Here is a 19,829-nt window from a genome sequence, read left to right on the forward strand (position 1 = left end):
TATATACCTTTATAGGTGCCTGACACTGAAAGGAAAATCAGGCCCAATGTTACACACTAGGTTTTCTGTGCCCCAATAATTTGAGACAGATGGCACACACAGGACCAGCACTCAAGCAGAAATGCCAATCTTAATCTCCCACTATTTTTTTTTTTTTTCTGGGAGAATTTAAAAAAAAAACAACAATATTACACACTAGGTTTTCTGTGGCACACAATGAGAGACAGATGCCACACACAGGACTGGCACAGAGGCAGACTTGCCAATCTTTATCTCCCAGACTCCCACTATTAATTGTTTTTTTTTACATGGAGAATTTACCCCCTCCCAAAAAAAATGGCCCAGAATTACACAGTGGTTTTCGGTGGCACACAATGAGAGACAGATGCCACACACAGGACTGGCACAGAGGCAGACTTGCCAATCTTTATCTCCCAGACTCCAACTATTATTTTTTTTTTTACAGGGAGAATTTACCCCCCAAAAAAAGAATGGCCCAGTATTACACAGTGGTTTTCGGTGGCACACAATGAGACAGATGCCACACACAGCAATGGCACAGAGGCAGACTTGCCAATCTTTATCTCCCAGACTCCCACTATAAATTTTTTTTTTTACAGGGAGAATTTACCCCCCCCCAAAAAAATGGCCCAGTATTACACAGTGGTTTTCGGTGGCACACAATGAGAGACAGATGCCACACACAGGACTGGCACAGAGGCAGACTTGCGACTTGCCAATCTTTATCTCCCAGACTCCCACTATTAATTTTTTTTTTACAGGGAGAATTTACCCCCCCCAAAAAAATGGCCCAGTATTACACAGTGGTTTTCGGTGGCACACAATGAGAGACAGATGCCACACACAGGACTGGCACAGAGGCAGACTTGCCAATCTTTATTTCCCAGACTCCCACTATTATTTTTTTTTTTACAGGGAGAATTTACCCCCCCCCCAAAAAAAAAAATGGCCCAGTATTACACAGTGGTTTTCGGTGGCACACAATGAGAGACAGATGCCACACACAGGACTGGCACAGAGGCAGACTTGCCAATCTTTATCTCCCAGACTCCCACTATTATTTTTTTTTTTACAGGGAGAATTTACCCCCCCAAAAAAAGAATGGCCCAGTATTACACAGTGGTTTTCGGTGGCACACAATGAGACAGATGCCACACACAGCAATGGCACAGAGGCAGACTTGCCAATCTTTATCTCCCAGACTCCCACTATTAATTTTTTTTTTTACAGGGAGAATTTACCCCCCCCCCAAAAAAAATGGCCCAGTATTACACAGTAGTTTTCGGTGGCACACAATGAGAGACAGATGCCACACACAGGACTGGCACAGAGGCAGACTTGCCAATCTTTATCTCCCACTAATTATTTTTTTTTTACAGGGAGAATTTAGAAAAAAAAAATGGCCCAGTATTACACACTGGTTTTCGGTGGCACACAATGAGACAGATGCCACACACAGCAATGGCACAGAGGCAGACTTGTCAATCTTTATCTCCCTGCAGTAATCTCAGAAAAGTATGGCAGGCAGCTATAAAAAGGACTGCTGCACACAAAAGTGTGGACAAACACACAAGATAGCTGTGCAGAAAGGAAGGAACAACAGGATTTGTGCTTTGAAAAAAGCAGTTGGTTTGCACAGTGGCGTACACACACAGCAATGCAGCTATCAGGGAGCCTTCTAGGGCAGCCCAATGAGCTACAGTGCTGAGGAAAAAAAAATGTAGCTTACACTGTCCTGCAAACAAAAGGTGGTGTTGGACAGTGGAAATCGCTACAGCACAAGCGGTTTGGGGGTGAATGTACCCTGCCTAACACTGTCTATCCCTGCTTCTGACAAAGCGGCACCTCTCCCTATGCTCAGATCAGCAGCAGTAAGATGGCGGTTGGCGGGAACGCCCCTTTATAGCCCCTGTGACACGGCAGAAAGCAAGCCAATCACTGCAATGCCCTTCTCTAAGATGGTGGGGACTGAGATCTATGTCATCACGCTGCCCACACTCTGCGTCCACCTTCATTGGCTGAGAAATGGCGCTTTTAGCGTCATTGAAATGCGACTTTGGCGCGAAAGTCGCGTACCGCATGGCTGACCCCACGCAGGGATCGGGTCGGGTTTCATGAGATGCCGACTTTGCCAAAAGTCGGAGACTTATGAAAATGAACGATCCGTTTCGCTCAACCCTAGTAACGGGTACACAGGCAGCATTGTTTTGGTCAGCGGAGGACGATTAGTAGGACTGGCCCAGACAGACTTACTAGGCCTAAAATAAAAAAGTTGGCTCAATGCAGTTTAAAATGGGTAACAGGGGTACACAGGCAGCACTGGTTTTTTCAGCGGAGGACGATTGCTAGGAGTGGCGCAGACAGACTTACTAGGCCTAAAATAAAAAAGTAGGCTCAATGCAGTTCAAAATGGGTAACGGGTACACAGGCAGCATTGTTTTGGTCAGCGGAGGACGATTAGTAGGACTGGCCCAGACAGACTTACTAGGCTTAAAATAAAAAAGTTGGCTCAATGCAGTTTAAAATGGGTAACGGGTACACAGGCAGCACTGTTTTTTTCAGTGGAGGACGATTGCTAGGAGTGGCGCAGACAGACTTACTAGGCCTAAAATAAAACAGTAGGCTCAATGCAGTTCAAAATGGGTAACGGGTACACAGGCAGCATTGTTTTGGTCAGCGGAGGACGATTAGTAGGAGTGGCGCAGACAGACTTACTAAGCCTAAAATAAAAAAGTAGGCTCAATGCAGTTCAAAATGGGTAACGGTACACTGGCAGCATTGTTTTGGTCAGCGGAGGACGATTAGTAGGACTGGCGCAGACAGACTTACTAGGCCTAAAATAAAAAAGTTGGCTCAATGCAGTTTAAAATGGGTAACAGGGGTACACAGGCAGCACTGGTTTGGTCAGCGGAGGACGATTGCTAGGAGTGGCGCAGACAGACTTACTAGGCCTTACATAAAAAAGTTGGCTCAATGCAGTTCAAAATGGGTAACGGGTACACAGGCAGCATTGTTTTGGTCAGCGGAGGACGATTAGTAGGACTGGCCCAGACAGACTTACTAGGCCTAAAATAAAAAAGTTGGCTCAGTGCAGTTCTAAACTGGTAACAGGAGTAAACTGGTGGCACTGCTTTGTTCGGTGGAGGACAACTGGAATAAGTGGCTGACACAGTACGTTGGCGTAAATAATAAAGCGGGCTAAATGTCTGCAAAAAAAATGTTCATAAATAAACAGGTGGCAAAGCAACGTACAGGGGTGGGTTCCTCTGCTGAGTACCAGATAGTGGTAGTTCGCTCACAGTATTCACAGGTCAAAATGGAGGGCATGGTCCCTGTATATATTTACTATCATCTCTCAATTTGTATTGGCAGTGCCATTGAAGGATTTAACAGCACCGACTAAACAGCGGTGGAGCACTGTTTGAGCTGGGGGGGGGGAACACTCTCTCGTGGGCGGCGGTACTGGCCCAGGGCCCCTCATATTACGACGGTGTGTCTGACGTTGGATGTGCACCCCCACCGCCAGAGACACTTAATTGTACGATGAGGGACCCTGTGCCAGTGCCGTCGGCCAAAAGTGGGCACACCCACCTGTCCAGGCAAACGGCACTCGCACGGGTGCTTGCGCCAAGTGGTGACCACAGGCCCATGGGGGGAGTCAGCCCATTTAGGGAGGTGTTAAAAATGGCCTATGGTGGACATTCAGCAGCAGCAAATGGAGCAATTGGAGCAGTCAGTAAGAGGAGTCCAAAAGCAAGACCTTTTTAAAGGAAAGCTACGTGTCAGCAGGGGAAGGTGGGGCAAAAGAATTTTAAATCCATGATTGGTTCATTTTAATGAAGGTTAGATCATCAACATTTTGGGTAGCCAGACGTGTCCTTTTTTTGGTCAGTATTGAACCAGCAGCACTGAAGACTCTTTCTGATAGCACACTGGCAGCAGGGCAAGCGAGCTCCTGTAATGCATATTCTGCCAATTCAGGCCAGGTGTCTAGTTTAGATGCCCAGTAATCAAAGGGGAATGACCTGTGAGGGAGAACATCGATAAGGGAGGAAAATTAGTTTGTAACCATACTGGACAAATGCTGTCTCCTGTCACTTTGAATCGATGCAGCTGTCCCTGTCGTGTCAGCGGTCATTGAAAAATCACTCCACAACCTTATCATAAAACCCCTCTGTCCAACGCCACTTCGGATTTCTGCACCGCTAGCACCTCTGCCATGTTGCCCCCTACGGCTCGTGTGAGAACCATCACCGCCGCTGTGTGCTGGGAATGCCAGAACCAAACGGTCTACAAGAGTTGCTTGTTTGGTAGCCAATATTTGCTCTAGGTTCTCATGTGGTACGATATTTTGCAATTTCCCTTTGTAGCGTGGATCCAGTAGGCAGGCCAACCAGTAATCGTCATCGGTCATCATTTTGACAATGCAGGGGTCCCTTTTTAGGATACGCAAGGCATACTCAGCCATGTGGGCCAATGTTCCAGGTGTCAATTCACTGCTTCTGCTGGGTTGAGGAGCACTTTCTTGCAAATCTACATCACAAGTGTCCCGCAAGAAACCTGTACCAGACCTTGCAACGGCACCAGTTTCTATTGCCCCCTGAGAAGCTCCCTCCTCCCATACATATTCAGCCCCATCATCCTCCTCCTCATCCTCTTCGTCCGCCACCTCGTCCTGGACAGTTCCCTGACCAGACAATGGCTGACTGTCATCAAGGCTTCCCTCCTCCTCGGCTACAGACGCCTGCTCCTTAATGTGCATCAAACTTTGCATCAGCAGACGCATAAGTGGGATGCTCATGCTTATGATGGCGTCGTCTGCACTTACCAGCCGTGTGCATTCCTCAAAACACTGAAGGACTTGACAGAAGTCTTGTAGCTTCGACCACTGCACACCAGACAACTCCATGTCTGCCATCCAACTGCCTGCCCGTGTATGTGTATCCTCCCACAAATAAATGACAGCACGCCTCTGTTCACACAGCCTCTGAACCATGTGCAGTGTGGAGTTCAACCTTGTTGCAACATCAATAATTAGGCGTTGCTTTGGAAGATTTAGCGATCGCTGATGGTTCAGCATACGGCTGGAGTGTACTGGCGACCGGCGGATGTGCGAACAAAGTTTTCGCACCTTCAGGAGCAGGGCTGGTAACTCCGGATAATTTTTCAGGAAGCACTGCACCACCAGGTTCAAAGTGTGAGCCAAGCAAGGTATGTGTTTAAGTTGTGAAAGGGCTATGGCAGCCATAAAATTCCTTCCGTTATCACTGACTAACTTGCCTGCCTTAAGATGTACACTGCCCAGCCATGACTCACTTTCTTGCTGCAAGAACTCGGCCAGTACTTCCGCGGTGTGTCTGTTGTCGCCCAAACACTTCATTTCCAACACAGCCTGCTGACGCTTACCACTAGCTGTTCCATAATGAGACACCTCGTGTTCAACACTGGCAGCTGCGGATGGATTTGCCAGGCGACTGCGCTCTGTGGACGAGCTGTCGCTTCTGGAGGAGGAGGAGGAGGGGTGTCGAAAGCCTACTGCCAACTGTTTCCTAGACCGTGGGCTAGGCAGAACTGTCCCACTATGGCTGTCCCCTGTGGACCCTGCATCCACCACATTAACTCAGTGCGCCGTGATGGACACGTAACATCCCTGGCCATGCCTACTGGTCCATGCATCTGTGGTGAGGTGCACCTTTCCACTGACAGACTGCCTCAGTGCATGGACAATGCGGTCTTTGACATGCTGGTGGAGGGCTGGGATGGCTTTTCTCGCAAAGAAGTGGCGACTGGGTAGGTCATAGCGTGGTACTGCATAGGCCATCAGGTCTTTGAAAGCTTTGCTTTTGACCAACCGGTAGGGCATCATCTCTAATGAGATTAATCTGGCAATGTGGGCGTTCAAACTCTGTGTACGCGGATGAGAGGATGAGTACTTTCTTTTCCTCATGAGAGTCTCTTCTAGGGTGAGCTGGACAGGAGACCTGCAGATGGTAGAACTAGCGGTGGTGGTGGTGGTGGACATGGCGGATTGAGAGACAGTTGGTGATGTTGGCCTACATACAGTGCTTCCTACCAATAACCTTCTGATTCCCTGCCTGCTTTGGCCTTGCAATGATCCCTCCACATTTGCTGCTGGTGGTGTCCGAACCGGTGGGCTTACAGTGAGGGAAGCAATGTAGTGTTGCTGACTACCTTCATTCTGACCTGGTGCACCAACGGTACAGGACGTTTAAATTTTGAAGAATCTTCCCTCTGCTAAAGGTCTTTGAGCATTTCTTACAGATCACTTTAGACTGATCATTGGGATCTTGGTCAAAAAAATGCCACACTACACTCTTCCTACTATGGAATTCCTTTTCAGGCATTGCACGCTGTGCAACTTTCAGCGGTTGGCCACGCTGTCCTAAAACTGTTTTTGTCACACGTTTTGGCCTGGCTGATGACAGCTGTTGCGATGTAGATTGGTGTTGCTGCGGATAACCCTCCTCCGCATGTGAGCTAGTGCCAGCGGCACCCTCTTCCCCCAATGGCTGCCAATCTGGGTCAAGAACTGGGTCATCTATCACCTCCTCCACAATGTCATGTGCACCTTCCTCAGTGTCACCGTGTAAGCCGGTGCTATAGCGTTCGGGACAGGGCACCAAAGTCTCATCAGGGTCAGATTCTGGCTCAGGAAACTGCGAGGTCAATGTAGTGATCTGAGTCAATGGAACAGCATCATAATCTAGCTGTGGCTGTGCATCAGTGGCTTTAATAAAGATTGTTTGATCGAAACGCGTTGCCGTTTAGCCTCTCATGCTGGAGGGCACCCACCAGAGGGAGTTTGTTACCTTGTTCATGTTCATGTGAATTTTATCAATTGGATATCATTAAAGACTGAAAATTTTAAGGAGCTGGAACTCAACTTTTTTCTTTCCTGAGCATCAGTGCACTCCATGTCCGATTCTTCTTGTAATGGGCAGTGTACAATTTCCCTTTCTAACCCTGGCACGGTATGGGTAAAGAGCTCCATGGAGTAACCTGTAGTGTCGCCAGACGCATCCTTCACTTTTGGTTTGGGAGAAGGACACAAGGAAACGTCTTTTTCCGGACCGGAAGCATCTACTGACGACTGGCTGCTCTTAGATTTTGAACTTTGGGAAGAGGAGGCGAAAGAGCTAGAGGCTGAGTCAGCAAGGAAAGACAAAACTTTTTCCTGCTGCTCCGGCTTTAAAAGCTGTTTTCCTACTCCCAGGTAAGGGAGCCTTCGAGGCCTTGTGTAGCCAGACGATGACGCAGGCTCAACACCTCCAGCCTTAGGTGCTACTGTGCTTTTGCCACTACCACCAGATGCAGCACCACCACCACCATCAGTACTAGCTGGCAACCCCCGCCCACGGCCTCTTCCACCAGACTTCCTCATTTTTTGGGGGGAGACACTGAACCACAACTCTGGCCCAGTGGTATAACACAACACTATGAACGTGGCAGAAAGTGGCTGCCTGATATATGACACACTAGCAGTACAGCAGAATATAAATTGTGTGAGAATTACTATCTCACTTTTGGGGGGAGAAACTGAACCACAACTCTGGCCCAGTGGTATAACACAACACTATGAATGTGGCAGAAAGTGGCTGCCTGATATATGACACACTAGCAGTACTGCAGAATATAAACTGTGTGAGAAATACTATCTCACTTTTGGGGGGAGACACTAAACCACAACTCTGTCCCAGTGGTATAACACAACATTATGAACGTGGCAGAAAGTGGCTGCCTGATATACGACACACTAGCAGTACAGCAGAATATAAACTGTGAGAAATACTATCTCACTTTTGGGGGGAGAAACTGAACCACAACTCTGGCACAGTGGTATAACACAACACTATGAACGTGTCAGAAAGTGGCTGTAATTATTATAAAAAAAAAAAAAATTACTGCAATAACACGCTCCCTAGTCCCTACAATGATCTCAGAACAAGTATGGCAGCAATAAAAAGGACTTCAGAACAAAAAAGTGTGGACAAATAAACAAGACAGGTAACTGTGCAGAAAGGAGCAACAGAATTTTTGCTTTGAAAAAAGCAGTTGGTTTGCACAGCACCGTGCACACAGCTATGCAGCTGCTGCACTAAAATACGACCTCCACTGTCCCTGCACAAAAAGGTGGTGTGGGACAGTGAAAATCGCTCCAGCACAAGCGGTTTGGGGGTTTATATTTCCTCCCTAACTCTGTCCCTGCTTCTGACTAACTGCAGCAAACTCTCCCTATGCTCAGATCGGCAGAAGTAAGATGGCGGTCGGCGTGCACGCCACTTTATAGCCCCTGTGACGCCGCAGACAGCAAGCCAATCACTGCCATGCCCTTGTCTAAGATGGTGGGGACAGAGACCTATGTCATCACGCTGCCCACACTCTGCGTCCTCCTTCATTGGATGAAAAACGGTGGTAACAGCGTCATACGAAACGCGACTTTGGCGCTCTGATCGTGTACCGCATGGCCGATCCCACACTAGGATCGGTTCGGGTTTCATGAAACCCGACTTTGCCTAAAAGTCGGCGATTTCTGAAAATGACCGATCCGTTTCACTCAACCCTAGTCACAACTACATATAGTCATGCGAAAAGAAAAGAGATGGAGGAGTAAAAGGAGGAGGAGACAAAGGTATATGCATGTCATGCCCTTCTAAAATCAAGAAAGGCTGGAGTAAAAATCTAAACTCACTCTACCAACACCCAGACGTCTTGACAAAAAAAATAAAAAAATAAATGTCTTTAGGTAGTATGGCGGCAGGTCCATTCAGAACACTTTCCTTAGAAGACGTAGTGGTACCCCCGTTGGGAGTTGTGCCAAAAAATGAACCCAATACATTCAGACTAATCCACCATTTGTCATATCCAAGGGGCAGGTCAGTAAACAACAACATCGACGCGGAACCAAGTACAGTACTATGTACTGTACCTCCTTTGACGAGGCAATCAGGCGGGTCAAGAAGTTGGTAAGGGGCACCCTAATGGCCAAAACAAACATTGAGGGGGCATTCCGGTTGCTACCTGTGCCTCCGAATAGTGTCCTCCTTTGGGCTGCTTCTGTGAAGGAGCATACTACATAGATCGCTGTTTGTCCATGGGGTGCTCCATATCCTGCTCACTGATTGAGGCGTTTAGTTGCTTCCTCGAATGTGTCGTCATGGACGTTTGTAAGGCGGCACATATTATCCATTACCTCGACGACTTCTTATGCCTGGGCCCAAAAGATTCGCCACAGTGTGAAAACACGCGGTAGTCCACCTGTGAGAAGGAGGGAGCTGGAGGGAGAGTGGACACCCCAGAGCCGAGGGGTTAGATTGAGAAAGAAAGAAGGTGGTGTAGCTTGCTTCATGGGTGGGGTACGCTGCTGAGTAGCACTAAATTCTGCTAGGACCAAAAGGATTTCCCGGGCTAGATGCCGTTTCAAAATAGTAGTTAGGTAAACAGGCGGTGTAGCTTGCTTCATGGGTGGGGTACGCTGCTGAGTAGCACTAAATTCTACAAGGCCCAAAAGGATTTCCCAGGCTAGATGCCGTTACAAAATAGTAGTTAGGTAAACAGGCGGTGTAGCTTGCTTCATGGGTGGGGTACGCTGCTGAGTAGCACTAAATTCTACAAGGCCCAAAAGGATTTCCCAGGCTAGATGCCGTTACAAAATAGTAGTTAGGTAAACAGGCGGTGTAGCTTGCTTCATGGGTGGGGTACGCTGCTGAGTAGCACCAAATTCTACTAGGCCCAAAAGGATTTCCTGGGCTAGATGCCGTTACAAAATAGTAGTTAGGTAAACAGGCAGTGTAGCTTGCTTCATGGGTGGGGTACGCTGCTGAGTAGCACTAAATTCTACTAGGCCCAAAAGGATTTCCTGGGCTAGATGCCGTTACAAAATAGTACTTAGGTAAACAGGCGGTGTAGCTTGCTTCATGGGTGGGGTACGCTGCTGAGTAGCACCAAATTCTACTAGGCCCAAAACGATTTCCTGGACCAGATGCCATTAAAAATAGTACTTAGGTAAACAGGCGGTGGGTGGCTGGGCTACTCTGCTGACTAGCAGACACTGAAGCTTTGGAGGAGACCTCTGAATCCCAGGCTATAGTATGAGTAAACTACTCTGCAGATGACCCCACCCACCTGGAATTGACGATGGCAACCTCATGTAAAACTCAGCAAGGGGACTAAATAAAAGTCAATTTTTTCAAAAAATTCGGCCACAGACACCACTTAAGTGGCATCAATTTCGCCAGAGTTTATTAAAACGGTTGGTGAGGTGATTTTCAAAAATGATCAAGCTTTTAGTCTCCCCAAGATGACACAGGGGTAGAAAAGTCCTTGTGGATCCAGGATTTGTTCATCTTGATGAACTTTAGTCTGTCTACATTGTCACTGGACAGCCGCGTGCGCTTATCTGTCAGCACACCACCAGCAGCGCTAAACACACGTTCAGAGAGAACGCTGGCTGCGGGGCACGACAAGATCTCCAAGGCGTGAGTGGCGAGCTCAGGCCATTTTTCAAGATTGGAAGCCCAAAATGAGCAAGGTTCCACAGTCATGGCATCGATGTTAACTTGAAGATACTCTTCTACCATCCTCTCTAGGCGTTGGCTGTGCGTCAGACTTCTTGTCTCCTGTGGCCTTGCAAAGGATGGTCTAAAAAAATCTTGAAACGATTGGAAAAAATTGCTGTTACCACCAGATACGATGTTACTGTTACGGTTAGAGTGATGACTCGATAGTCCCACAGTTGGCAACTTAGAACTCAGAGATTGACTACGTGCACCACTGGTGTTTTGTGGAAAAGCAGATGTTAGATTCTGTAACAGTCTCTGCTGATACTCCTGCATGCGTGAATCCCTTTCTATGGCAGGAATTATTTCGCCAAATTTGCTTTTGTACCGGGGATCTAAGAGTGTGGCAACCCAGTAGTTGGCATTACTTCGGATTCTGACAATCTGAGGGTCATGTTGCAGGTAGTGCAGCAAGAAGGCACTCATGTGTCTTGCGCATCCAGGAGGACCAAGTCCTTGTTGTCTTGGTGGTGGCGAGGTGAGAATCATGCTTCCTTCGTCTGCCCTCTCCCCCCAACCTCGCACAACAGAAATTTGATCAAGGTCTCCCTCATCTGATGAGTCTTCCATGCCCAGCGCCAGTTCGTCCTCCACTTCTTCCTCGCCTCCTGCACCTTCCTCAACAGTTTGGCTGCTACCATGTGCCCTCGGTAATCCCTCTCCCCCAGCCTCCAATGCCAGCTGCCTTGGTGCTGCCAACCTTCTTGACCTTGGAGATATGATCCCTTCCGCATACGACTCCTCCTGTTCCTCCTCCTCCTTTTGTTGTTCCACCACCTGACTCCGGACATTGTGTAAGGTGTGCTCCAGCATGTAAATCACCGGTATGGTCATGCTGATAATGGCATCGTCAGCACTAAACATCCTCGTTGCGATTTCAAAACTGTGCAGAAGGGTGCATAGGTCCCTGATCTGAGACCACTCCTGCAGCGTGATTTGCCCCACCTCTTGATCTCGTTGGCCCAGGCTATAACGTATTGCACCAGGGCTCGTCGGTGCTGCCACAGTCGCTGCAACATGTGCAGAGTTGAATTCCACCGTGTGGGCACATCGCATTTCAGCCGGTGAACTGGCAGGCCCAACGACTTCTGTAGAGATGCAAGTCGTCGAGCTGCAGGATGCGAACGGCGGAAGTGAGCACACAGCGACCGTGCCCTCTGCAGAAGCCCATCTAGTCCGGGATAGTGGGATAAAAATTGCTGGACAATCAGGTTCAAAACATGAGCCATACAAGGCACGTGTGTGAAATTGCCCTGGCGAAGGGCCGCACCCAGGATTGCAGCATTGTCGCACACAGCCTTCCCTGGCTGCAGGTTGAGTGGAGACAACCATTGATGGAACTCGGTCTCCAGAGTTGACCACAACTCCTCAGCTGTGTGACTCACATTTCCTAGACATTTCAATGTAAACACTGCCTGATGCCGTTGAGCCCTGGTGACAGCATAGTGAGGAGCTGTGCAGGATTCCTTCTGCGCAGTTACAACACGGGTGGCATTACCAGACAGGCTTTGGGTGCAGGTGGAGGACCGAGAGGAGGTTGAGGAGGCAGAAGCAGTGGAGGAACTTCTAGATGCAGAGGATCGACGAGCAACTCGTGGGGACAGCAAGACTTGGACAGCAGCCCCTTCTCCTGATGTCGCCGTAGTTACCCAGTGCCCAGTCACCGACATGTAACGCCCCTGTCCATGTCTACTCGTCCAAGTGTCTGTGGTGAAACGCACCCTGTCACACACAGAGTTTCTCAAGGAAGCGGTGATGTTGTGTGCGACATGCTGGTGTAGCGCAGGCACAGCTGTCTTTGAGAAGTAGTGGTGACTGGGCATCTGGTACTGGGGCACTGCGACAGACATAAGGTCTCGAAAAACCTCTGTGTCCACCAGGCGGAAAGGCAGCATTTCTGTAGCCAACAGCTTGCAGATGGAGAAATTCAACCTCTTAGCTTTGTCATGGCTAGGAGGAAATGGTCTTTTACTTGTCCACATCTGAGGGACTGAGGGCTGGCTGCCGTGCTTAGACGGAGTTGAGTAGGGTGTCCCCGGCAAACTGCTGGTCTGTGAGGAAGGCGAAGGCGGAGATGTTATGTTGCCTTGATCAAAATGTGCTGTCGATGTCGGAGAGCGCTCAACACCAGCAGGTGTTTCCACTTGCAAATGTCCTGATGACCTGCCAATCACACTGTCTGTTTCGGGTAAAGAGGTGGAAGGTCTTCATCCAAAACCAAGTGCGACTGCTGTACCCACAGTCACAGAGGATGAAGAGGACGCGGATGCTCTTGATGGGGCAGACGGTGGTTGACCCGGCCCACTAGGCCACATTGTAGCACAGTGAGCTTCCCACTGCAACTTATGCCTCATATCCATGTGACGGTTCATGCATGAAGTACTCAAGCTAGTGATTTTTTGGCCTCTACTGAGATTTTGTTGACAAATCTTACAGAAAACATGAGTTGGGTCATCCTTTGCGATGTCAAATAATGCCCAGGCTATGCAAGCCTTAGAGCGACCTGAAGAGCCACCACGACTTCTGGTCTGAGGCACAGTTGGGGTTAAGGATGCAGTAGTTGACGTGCTTCCAGTACTCCATCTCTGTCCAGGAAGGCGCACCGTTACCTCGTTGTCAGACTCGTCACTAGCATCCTCCTCCGCCTCCTCTGCTGACCTCATGGACTGGCGGACTGGGGGTTGACAGTAAGTGGGGTCTACAACCTCGTCATCATCATCCTGTGTGTTCTCACACTCGTCCTCAGAGCCAACCTCTTCCTGCCTCGACAGAAAAGTCAAGTTTTCGTTCCAGTCGGGTATCTCAGTCTCATCATCATCTTCCTCATTGTCTCCACCAACAGGAGTTACAGTTTAGGAACGGGGGTCTACATTATGCTCAGAACCTTCTTCATCTGGGCCTGGATCCGACTCACAAAGATTCTGGGCATCAGTGCAGTTCATTTCCTCGTCTGGATTCACAGAAGCTCTGGAGCAGACCTCTGATTTCCAGGCTATAGTATGCGTAAACAGCTCTACAGACTCAACCATGTGTGTTACCCCATGCTCAGACGGGCAGCTGGAGACTTGGGACCTGTGAGGAAGCAAGTGCGATTGGGGTGACAACTCTGAGGACAGGAGTAGTTGTGATGTTGAAGTTGACATGGAGGAGAGCACGCTTGAACGAGCACTTGATATCCGTTCAAGCACTTGCTGTTTTTGTGCCTCATCTGGAATTTTTGGCGATGCTTGTAGCGATGGTCATAAGAAAGGGATCATATCAGATTGTCCACGAAAAGAAGTAGACATCTTACTTTGGCTGGAAGATGGTCTTTCTTCTGCAGATGTTACTGTTGCTTTACCACCTACCCCACGGACACAACCTTTTTTTCCCTTTCCAACACGCCTATTCCCCTTTCCACCAGCAGCAGGCCTTTTGCCACTCATTTTAGTGCTTAACTAATTGGCAACTCTGTATCTGTAGTTGTTGGCACAACAACCGATGGATGAAAACCAAGCAGAACTGAGTGGCCAAACTGTGGTACTAGGCCCAAAACTATTAACTGGATTAGATGCAGTGAAAATTGAGATACACAGGTGGTGTAGTTAGTTTCACAGGCGGGCTACTCTGCTGACGTGCAGACACTGCTCCTAGGCCCAAAACTATTAACTGGATTAGATGCAGTGAAAATAGAGATACCCAGGCGGTGTACTTAGTTTCACAGGCGGGCTTCTCTGCTGACGTCAAGACACTGCTCCTAGGCCCAAAACTATTAACTGGATTAGATGCAGTGATAATTGTATACACAGGCGGTATAGGTCGTTTCACAGGCAGGCTACTCTGCTGACGTGCAGACACTGCTCCTAGGCCCAAAACTATTAACTGGATTAGCTGCAGTGAAAATTATAGTACACAGGCGGTATAGTTTGTTTCACAGGGGGGCTACTCTGCTGACGTGCAGACACTGCTCCTGGGCCCAAAACTATTAACTGGATTAGATGTAGTGAAAATTGAGATACACAGGCGGTATAGTTTGTTTCACAGGCGGGCTGCTCTGCTGACGTGCAGACACTGCTCCTGGGCCCAAAACTATTAACTGGATTAGATGCAGTGAAAATAGAGATACACAGGCGGTGTAGTTAGTTTCACAGGTGGGCTACTCTGCTGACGTGCAGACACTGCTCCTAGGCCCAAAACCATAGCTCCCAACCGTCCCTCATTGTGCGGGGTTGTCCCGGTTTTCAGCCTCTGCCCCGCACTCCCGCATGGGACGCTCTAATCCCGTGGAGCAGACAGCAGGACCGACACGCCCCCTTGTATAGTTAAGCCATGCCCCGGGCCCTTACCCTTTTGTATGGCTGCCTGCTTTCTGCGCACAGGACCTGTGATGAGGAGTCAGGGGTCACATGATCAGCAGATCGGGACCTCAGTGGATTGCAGGACTTGGCTGTGCTGGTTGCTGCCACCTTGCCACATGGTCCTGCAGGAGGTAAGTAATGCCTTGTATGGGGTCAGGAGGTGTACAGTGTGGATGTAGCAGAGCCGTGTGTGTACGAGGTGTGCGGAACAGAGCCGTGTGTGTACGAGGTGTGTGGAGCGGAGCCGTGTGTGTACGAGGTGTGCGGAGCGGAGCCGTGTGTGTACGAGGTGTGCGGAGCGGAGCAGTGTGTGTAAGAGGTGTGCGGAGCAGAGCCGTGTCTGTACGAGGTGTGCGGAGCGGAGCCGTGTGTGTACGAGGTGTGCAGAGCGGAGCCGTGTGTGTACGAGGTGTGCGGAGCGGAGCCGTGTGTGCACGAGGTGTGCGGAGCGGAGCGGAGCCGTGTGTGTACGAGGTGTGCGGAGCGGAGCCGTGTGTGTACGAGGTGTGCGGAGCCGAGCCGAGCCGTGTGTGTATGAGGTGTGCAGAGTGGAGCCATGTGTGTATGAGGTGTATGGAGCGGAGCACGTGTGTTCGGAGCGGAGCCATGTGCAAAGTGTACGTAGCGCAGCCGCGTGTGTAGGAGTAGCTATGTGTGACCATTATATGGTACGAAGTATCATGTGCGGCCAATATACAGTATGGAGCATCATGTGCGGTCATTATACAATATGGAGCATCATGTGTGGTCATTATACAGTATGGAGCATCATGTGCGGTCATTATACAGTATAGAGCATCATGTGGGGTCATTATACAGTATGGAGCATCGTGTGCGGTCATTATACAGTTTGGAGCATCATGTGGGGTCATTATACAGTATGGAGCATAATGTGCGGTCATTACAGTATGGAGCATCATGTGGGGTCATTATACAATATGGAGCATCATGTGCAGTCATTATACAGTATGGAGCATCATGTGGGGTCATTATAGTATGGAGCATCATGTGTGGTCATTATACAGTATGCAGCATCGTGTGCGGTCATTATACAGTTTGGAGCATCATGTGGGGTCATTATACAGTATGGAGCATAATGTGCGGTCATTACAGTATGGAGCATCATGTGGGGTCATTATACAATATGGAGCATCATTTGCAGTCATTATACAGTATGGAGCATCATGTGGGGTCATTATAGTATGGAGCATCATGTGGGGTCATTATAGTATGGAGCATCATGTGTGGCCATTATACAGTATGGAGCATCATGTGCGGTCATTATACGGTATGGAACATCATGTGCAGCCAATATACAGTACGGAGCATCATGTGCGGTCATTATACGGTATGGAGCATCATGTGCGGTCATTATACGGTATGGAGCATCATGTGCGGTCATTATACAGTATGGAGCATCATGTGCAGCCAGTATACAGTATGGAGCATCATGTGCAGCCAATATACAGTATGGAGCATCATGTGCGGTCATTATACAGTATGGAGCATCATGTGTGGCCATTATACAGTATGGAGCATCATGTGTGGCCATTATACAGCATGGAGCATCATGTGCGGTCATTATACGGTATGGAGCATCATGTGCAGTAATTATACGGTATGGAGCATCATGTGCAGCTAGTATACAGTATGGAGCATCATGTGCGGTCATTATACGGTATGGAGCATCATGTACGGTCATTATACGGTATGGAGCATCATGTGCGGTCATTATACAGTATGGAGCATCATGTGGGGCCATTATACAGTATGGAGCATCATGTGGGGTCATTATACAGTATGGAGCATCATGTGTGGCCATTATAGAGTATGGAGCATCATGTGCGGTCATTATACGGTATGGAGCATCATGTGCAGTAATTGTACGGTATGGAGCATCATGTGCAGCCAGTATACAGTATGGAGCACCATGTGCGGTCATTATACAGTATGGAGCATCATGTGTGGCTATTATACAGTATGGGGCACTGTGTGGCCATATTTTTTTGTTTATAATTATTGTATATGAAACAGTGTGATCAGCAGTGCTAAATGGGTATGGTTGGGACGTGGATATGGGTGTGGCTAATTATGAAGGGGTGTGGTCAGAGGCGTGGCCTAAAATTTGCCGCGGTGCGCTGCGCGCGCCGCAAACTTTGTCCCTGTTTCCCATCTTCAAAAGTTGGGAGGTATGCCAAAACTATTAACTGGATTAGATGTAGTGAAAATTGAGATACACAGGCAGTATAGTTTGTTTCAAAGGCGGGCTGCTCTGCTGACGTGCAGACACTGCTCCTGGGCCCAAAACTGTTAACTGGATTAGATGCAGTGAAAATAGAGATACATAGGCGGTGTAGCTAGCCTCACAGGCTGGCTACTCTGCTGACGTGCAGACACTGCTACTAAGCCAAAAACCCCAAAACGATTTACTGGGTTAGATGCAGTAAAAATTGAGATACACAGGCGGTGTAGCTAGCTTCACAGGTGGGCTACTCATATGACTATCAGACAATGCTACTAGCCCAAAAGGATTGGCTGAGCTAGATTACACCAAATGCTGTGACTAACACTTGCACAGCACTGGCTCAGACTTGCCTGGCAAACAGTGCTATGAACTGCTGTAACCTACCCTGAAAAGGGCTGATATTACAACTAGTCCCGACTCCTCCGACTCCCTAAACCTATCTCTCTGACAATTCGCTCCAAAAAAACACTCTTAGTCTGTATAGCGCCCACAGCAGCAGCGGTGCCGTCTAACACTAAGCTGTAGCAGTGAGGAAATGGTGGCGACGGGGCAAATGGCTGGTTCTTATAGGGCAAGGACATGTGACATACACAGCCAATGACACATGCCCTTGCTTGTGTGCATCACATGCACATTGCTGTGTGTGTGTGCACTGCTGATAGGCTGAGAGACTGCACCGCCCCTCTGTAAATGCGGGAAAGAAAAAAAAATGGAGATCGGCATTATTTCAGCACAGATCTATCCCCCTCCCCCCCCCCCGCCCACTATACACTGAAACAGTCCATTGACAATGATAAACAGTTTTAATGTGCAAATCAAGCTAGGCTTTTGGCGAACGAACAGTTATCGAACAGAAACTCGAACGGACGAATTTTAAGCAAATTGTTCGGGTTCGTCGAACGACTCGAACACCGCCCAAAACAGCTCGAATTTGAAATTGGCAAACAGTTCGACTCGAACACCGCTCATCTCTAATGAGGAAACAGTACTGGGGAATGGGAGGCATGTACGAGGAAACAGTACAGGGGAATGGTGGGCATGTATGAGGAAACAGTACATGGGAATAGTGGGCATGTATGAGGAAACAGTACTTGGGAATGGGAGGCATGTACGAGGAAACAGTATGGAGGAATGGGGGCATATATGAGGAAACAGTATGGGGGATGGATGCAGACACAGTGTGTTGAGTGGGGATGGGTGCAGACAGTATGGGGAGCGAACGGGGGAATGTATGTGGATACAGTATGAGTAGCGATGTGAAAAATTTATGTGAACAGAGTACAGGGAGTGAGGGTGATGGGATGTGTGCAGACACAGTATGGGGAGTCAGTTGAGCAGGCAGTATAGAAAGTGAGGGGGTAAATATATGAGGAGATAGTATGGTGAACAGGGGGATGTGTGAGGAGACAGTATGGGGGGAGAAAAATGAGTTGGCACAGAATAGAAACTGAGTAGTGGGGGTGTAGCATGGGGGAACAGTGTAAGGGCACAGCCAGGAGGGGACAGTATACCAAGGAGGGGGAGTGTGATGAGGGAGTACAGTATAAATACTGGGCCCTATAGGGAGGACACAGTGTGAGAGGACAGTGTGAAGAGGGGGCCGGTATAGAAAGGAAAGGTTAGTGTAAAGAGCATGTACCATAAGAGGGACAGCGTGGGGGTCATATTTTGTGCAGACAATACAGTGAGGGGCAATTTTTTATTCAGGAGCGTTATAATGACACTTGTATCCTTAAGGGTGTCATGTGGAGATTTTCTGCAAAAGAGCGAAGAAGATGGAAGTCTGCAGCGACGAGCTGTGGATGAGAAAACGCATCATGGGGTCTGGACAATATGAAGAAAAGAAAGGAGAACAGCTCCAGAGGCGACGTCTTCTATAAGGTACCTGGATGTAAATGTTATTTGTGATACTGACTAATTCTCATGTTTTATTTATGTTAGGAGCATTAAAGGGAATGTATAGGTTTGTAATGAGTCTGAAGTCATTCTTTGTGACTGCAGACTTCTGACTTTTCACAGTGCGCACTGCACGCTGTCAGGATTCTCTCATGCTGGCGATTTACATACATGCGGTCACGTGCTGACTAGACATGTGTGGCCTCACTCAATGAAAATGAACTGAATGAGGCTGGGCACGTCTAGTCAGAATGTGGTCAGAAGTATACATATCACATAGTTGTGCTGACATGACCGTCCATCGGCAAGGGAGAATCCTAAAAGTGTGCAGTGCATTAGCTGTGAGAATTCCGAAGCTGCGATGTCAGGATTCAGCTCTGCAGGTTCCAGTAGTCGTCACATGGACACTTCACTTATATGTAACTTTCATACTCATGGTCCTGTGACAACGAGCTTCTCTTCTGCTTCTCTCAGTTTTTCACTGAACATTGAGAGCATTAGGGAGAGGCGAGGCGCCAGACTGAATTCTTGCCCAGGGTACCAGAAAACCTAGATATACCTCTGTATTCTTGATGTATGGACTAAGAAATAAAATGACTGTTACACTTAAAAATATGCTTAAAGACTCCTCAAAAAACTCTGTGTTCCTGTACCCTTAAAGGGTATGTGCACACGTCAGGATTTTGTCAGGATTTTGTCAGGCTTTTTCCTCAGGTTTTGTAGCCAAAACCAGGAGTGGGTGATAAATGCAGA

General features: G+C 48.4%; 1 pseudogene; it reads left to right on the forward strand.

Annotated features, from left to right (window-relative positions):
• Nucleotides 1-19,829, forward strand: part of LOC143803822 (uncharacterized) — a 55,111-nt pseudogene that overhangs the window by 33,881 nt on the left and 1,401 nt on the right.

This window comes from Ranitomeya variabilis, chromosome 2, assembly GCF_051348905.1.
Source record: "Ranitomeya variabilis isolate aRanVar5 chromosome 2, aRanVar5.hap1, whole genome shotgun sequence".
In the NCBI taxonomy this organism is placed as follows: Eukaryota; Metazoa; Chordata; class Amphibia; order Anura; family Dendrobatidae; genus Ranitomeya; species Ranitomeya variabilis.